Source organism: Zingiber officinale, chromosome 2B, assembly GCF_018446385.1.
Source record: "Zingiber officinale cultivar Zhangliang chromosome 2B, Zo_v1.1, whole genome shotgun sequence".
Taxonomy (NCBI): domain Eukaryota; kingdom Viridiplantae; phylum Streptophyta; class Magnoliopsida; order Zingiberales; family Zingiberaceae; genus Zingiber; species Zingiber officinale.
The window spans coordinates 40,395,473-40,401,472 of NC_055989.1; the positions used below are offsets into that span (position 1 = coordinate 40,395,473).

General features: G+C 40.8%; 1 long non-coding RNA gene across 1 annotated transcript; it reads right to left on the reverse strand.

Annotated features, from left to right (window-relative positions):
- Positions 1-4,281: 4,281 nt before the first annotated feature.
- LOC122049083 lies at positions 4,282-5,284 on the reverse strand. The gene is made up of 3 exons (XR_006130815.1): positions 4,700-5,284; positions 4,548-4,623; positions 4,282-4,328 (listed from the first exon to the last, which is right to left on the reverse strand). It is a non-coding gene; the product is annotated as an uncharacterized LOC122049083 (long non-coding RNA).
- Between the last annotated feature and the right edge of the window lie 716 nt (positions 5,285-6,000).

The window sequence follows — 6,000 nt, forward strand, 5'->3', positions numbered from 1 at the left end:
CAAGTTGGCCGCCCGCTCCTCTATATGAATCCTTCCATACATAACTCCATCCCTTTAAAGCCTCTGTCTCATGTACCAAGCAAAGGATGATGATGATTTTTTATATTATTTTATCATTATTATTTTCTATCGTGGGCAATTACTTGAGGTTGATGAGGTGCCAACGTAGAGTATTGTCCACAATTCTATACCGTGTATAATAACAACTAGATGCTATTTCTCCAGACCCCTATGTGAAGTACTAAAATACCCGATGTGAAATCAATTACTACAACCTAGGGCAACTACTCATGCCTATTCACATGATCCAGTTGAGTAGGTGACCAAAGCATAGTAGATTACTCAAACATGACAAAATTTCATATGTATGTAGGATGCAAGCTCCCAAAATAGTCTAGGGGTCAACCAGAAGCTTATTTATATGCATGTTCTCTATCAACTCAAAAATGCATATTCTCTATCAACTCAAAAATACATGTTCTCTGTCTGTGTTTACTACCACTACCAAAATGTACACTCTTATTCCCACTCGTGACACTACTAAAATGCATGCCCTCATAATCCTAACTAACCTATGTGAGTATCAGAATGCTCCTAAAGGGATCTATGATATAATGAGTGTGTAATAGGACATTATATATATAAAAAAATGCATGCCCTTAAAATTCATCCTTACTGAAGTACTTGATCCGAGTATACATCAAGCATCCTGTAGACATGAATCTGTATCTTCTTGAAGACTAACTCCACATTGAATTGTATCCACTCAAACATGCTACAATTCTTGCCTTCCAAACATGATGTAGTAATGATGACATGGTAAGGTGTCGTGCCCTAGTCATGGAGGAGGTCCCCCAGTACTGAAGTCTGGATATCCACAACATGCACTGATATGTGGCCATATTAGGTCACATATGTAGCCATGCTCTGACCTTACCCCAAAGTTGGCTGATTGGATCACATCCGAAGAACACATGATCCAGTATCTCCTCCTCTTGTCGATAGAAAGCACATTGTCTATCCTCTAGGTAATCTTATCCAGATTGTGCAGGAAGTCTCCCGTGCGCTAATAGCCTTAAAGTGAAAGCATAGCTCGATTGAAGATATTTCTGCCACATTGTCTTTACCCATGGTTTCCTGAGCCTAGCTTTTTGAAATGATCATAAGTCCTTTGGAGTTATGACTAAAATAATGTCTTTGATATGTAACACCTTCTTAGCAAGTGTGGTTTACAAGAAACTAGAACAAGAGAGTAAAAAACTATCTATCTCATCCATAGATTTATCACGACGACCTTCTTCCAAACAACTAAGCATTAGACATTATTAAAGCTCATTCATACTTCCTTGCCAATCTATGAGAAATTTCTCATCAATTTTTTCAATGCCTCTAGTACCCCATCTAGTAGGGATTAATCTACTACCCATAGATGATATTTGTGTTTGAATGGTATTGTTGTTGTATCTTTTAAAAAATAATTAAAATATTATGAAATGAATAAATCTTATTTGTAATCGAATCATATTCAATCTCAAAATAAGTTAGGATTGCACCAAATTAGATAATTTGGATTTGTTTAAGTTATATTTTGGTTCACATAGTTTAGGACGTTGAAAATGTGAATTGAAAAGAGATGGAAAGAAAGAAGAAAACTCCATTGTAAATGATACTTTAGTTTCACATTGAGAGTTTCATGGTATTATGATTGATTTATAGTGTGTAACAAGCATTGAAGTTGAACATATGCACGGGAGAGACTCTCTCTCATGGCTGCCTATGTAGGGGGATGTAAATCCAGGGCTTAGATTGCACTGAACCAAAGGTGACTTATGTGTGAGTATAACCTACGCATGCCCAATGTCGGACTGGTTAGGATAAAATTTTCCCAATCGAATCAATCAATGTTTCCCACCAAATAATTCTTTTGCTTGCTACTTAAACAGATGCATTGATGTGTGATTAATGCAAAATTCATAATTGTTGATTGAAATGGTCAACCAGCGACTGTCGTTTCAAGGCTGGTGAGTAAAGACAATGAATAAACTTTATTCGACTATTTACTATAGTAAAGGTTTGAACTCCTATATAAGGAGGAGGTTATGATCATGAGTAGTAGATAAGAGCAAAAGCAATAACAAAGAGATTCTTCCAATTTTATTCCCCTGATTTTCCTCTGTAGATTCATTTTGATTGCAGTCTTCCCATGATAGCAATCAGATGTTTCTTAGTTCACTATGAACAATTTATGTTACGATCGTAGTTTCTCCATTCTATCTTGGAAAATAGATGACCCACATATCCTCGAAGCACCATTGGAGGGGGACAAATATATTTTAAGGAAATTTATTGAACGCAGATCTCGACTTCTCTATTTTTGAGCACTTGGAAACCTACTCAGACTCAGAATTACTTCCCGAGTACTTTACATCGATTCTCGACCAGCCAGATGTCCTCCTGAGTACTATGACTTCATTCCCAATCACTTGACGACCTATTCAAACTCGACCACTTCGGTACTCAACATTCGACAGTCGGGCACTCGACGCCCCAACTAGGCAACCCGCTCAGGCGATTCAACATCCTGACTTGCCTCTCGATTCACTCGGCTTCGGCAGTCGAGTGACATCCTGACTCAGACTCAACTTCCATTTAGGAAGCACTCGGTAGTCAGCCAGTAGTCCGAACTCAGATAACTTGATAGCTTCTTCCTGTCGGCAACTTGAGATTATCAACTTAGATAATCTAAGAGATAAGTGTCACGCCCCAGAGGAGTCTCTGTCCGAAGAAATTTTGGCAGCATCTCCCCTGTACGGCGGACAATATGAAACTTTCTACATATCACATATACATCAGCCACAGGCGGCTGGAATGATAACAAAAATAAAAACAAACACCACGCAGTTTATAAAGATATTCAGCCTCTGGCTGTCACAACCACACAGTTAATAATAGTAATCAATAACAATAGGACTCTGACTCGAAATCCACCCTACTCCACTACACTCGTAAAGCTCAAATCCAACGAACTCACCTCTTCTGCCGTCCAGGCAGGCACGTAGTAGAATGAAATCCAATATCATATCAAAAATCCATCACAAGGTATCACTCCATACAATATCCATAGTAAAAATCCAAAGACAATACTAAAACAAAGTCTGATATAGAAAAAAAACAAAATAAAACAAATAACGAACTAGTAGAGAACTAGCTCTACGTGCAGATGGGGGCCAGCGACTGGAACTGCTCCGGACAGCCTCAACCTGAAAATATGAACACTCAGCAGGTACAACTGATATGCATAATAAAATAAATAACAGACAACACTAATCATGCGTACAATCTCCTGAATACGAGAAGGAATAAATGCAACTGAAACGAAATCAGGAGATAACTGTACTAACCGGGATCAAGGTACAAAGGTAACAGGTCGTTAGACCGAAGAAATCATAATCCTGTATGCATGTCAATCAAATGCATCCATACAAATGCAGCATATAAGTGCAGCAATCACAACAATAAAATGCAGTAAATGCATATGGTGATCGTGCACTCTGACATCACTGCTCCTGACAGTGACTGAGTGGACGGAAATGCTGTCGGGAGTACTCCTGTCCTCTGTCCCCAAATCATAAATGGGGGAGCTCAATGCTCTCATCTCCCGGTACACAATGACGGGAGGATGCGTCACACTACCCATGAGTCCGACCAACGGAGCCAAACAGAGTCCACCATCTGCGGCTACCACGCTGCTACACTAAATGCCAACGGAGCCAAACAGGTCTGCCGGCTACCACGCCGAGTCCTCGGACCAACGGAGCCAAACAGCAGCACCACACCTGCCCGATATACCACTAATCCATGGGTGGTGGTGGTGTGTGCAGTACATGGCGATGGGCTCAACCATAGTGGAGCCAACAATCGCACAGCATGCAAACATGATGCATGATACTAAGCATGGCAATCTCATGAATAGCATAGCAAGATCCATACATAAATAAAAGGTGTACCACAAGTCAATGTATCAGATGGAAGGTACACAAACAGATAGGGTATCATATAAACCCTAGGTCCTGAACATGATGTATCATATGGTTGGGTCACTACCGAAAGCATGTATGGTCAGGTCAATAATAACATGCAGTGCATAATAAATAAACAAACAACATGTAACAGATCATGTAGTGACCAACCGAATCAAAAGGATAACACAATCATTGCTATATGTTAAACACTTTATTATGCATATCAAAAGACATAAGTCAAAGTACCCGCCTCCGAAAATAGAAAGGTCCGATCTGACTCCGAGATACTCGTCTCGCGTCAAAGTCCTGTGTTAAATCGCACAGTTTAGCTAATTTAATTATAAACAAATAGCTAAACTAATTTCTAATCCACTGACTAGTTAGGGTTAGTTTCATGAACCCCAATCACACAGTTATACAACTTATAAACCTAAATCACCCTATAACCAAATTAATTATGTATCAAGTCGTACCTAGAACATGTATCAAAAATGTGTCAACTAAATCCATAAACCAAATACTTACCTTACCGCTGCGGGATGGGGTTGCTGCCAAAAATCAAAAACACCCCACAATACACCAAACCTCACCAATCCGTGACCTAGATTAGAAGCAAAGAAAAACATGAACTGAGATCTAGCCACAAACCTAATTCCACAGCTAGGTATGGCCCTTACCTTCCCAATTCTGCTAGGGCAGATCACAATGAAGACAGAACCACTGTGAAAAGCAAAACTAGGGCACAACTCCTTGTCTTCGGCACTGTCAAACAGAGACACCAGAAGAGAAATTCCGGCCAGCGCTCAGGGACCCAACCTAGGGTTCGGATGCTCGATTTTCGGCGGCTCCAGGTGTCCGCGAGAAGAGGAAGGGAGGCTCTGTGAGTTGCAGCGGCGGCGCTGGAAACTCCACAGCAAGGGCTACGGCAGACGAGGCTTCGGCTGGACAGAGGAGAGAAGAATCAGCGTCACTGGAGTCGGGGCAGAGGCTAGGGCACCGGCGATTGGGGTCGGCGTCGGCTTCTGTGGTCGGCGTCGGGTGGCTAGGGCAGGCGGTCGGGCGGCGGTGCTAGGGCTGAGAATGCTGTCGTCGTGAGGGGCAGGGGATGAGGAAGAAGAGGAGAGAACCGCCGAGTAGCCGGCGGTTAGGGCTCCTTTTGGCGTCGGGTTCGGGAGTGAGGGAGAGGAGAGGCGCGCGGGGATGTTTCGGCGAGAAAGAAAACAGAATGAGAAATAAGAAAAAGAGAAAAAGAATTTAAAAAGGAAAAGGAAAAATCAACTTTTCCTCATTTAAACGGGGTAACCTAAACAGGCTTTTCCGGGCCCCATTTTTATCCCCGTTAACTCGTCCGTACGAGCTCCGAAATATTCCCGAAAAATCTCCAAAAATTCCGGAAAATTCCCTTATTAATATTCACCTATTTTTCCGGTATTTTACAATAAGTCTGAAGTTAAATTTGTTATAATTTTTAATTCAGAACATCCCCTATATCTTCGATAAAATTGTCCAACATTCTTAAAATAGATTCTGTTATATTGAGATAGTCATGAAAACAGTTGAGATGCAATAGGCTCAATATGTAAAGGCTTCCTTCACCTCGATTAGAAATGTTTCAATCAACCATAATAGAGAAGTTCACCGGGTTGAACTTCAAGTGGTGGCAGCAGAAGATGTTCTTCTACTTGACTACACTAAACCTAACTTAGTTCTTGATAGAGGAATCTCTCAAGCTGGCTGAGGATGCAACTGATGTCCAGATCATCAGTGAAGTGGAAGCATGAAACCACTCTAAGTTCCTATGCCAAAACTACATTCTCAACTGCCTTGTTGATGCGTGTATCATGCATGGTTTTTAGTATTATTTTACGTGCATTTTGTCACATCACATGAGCATATCGTGCATCATTGTATTTTTTTTATTTTATTTTCGAAGATCTGCTCTTTGTGCTTTTTAATTAACATTATGTGAAATTGGAGC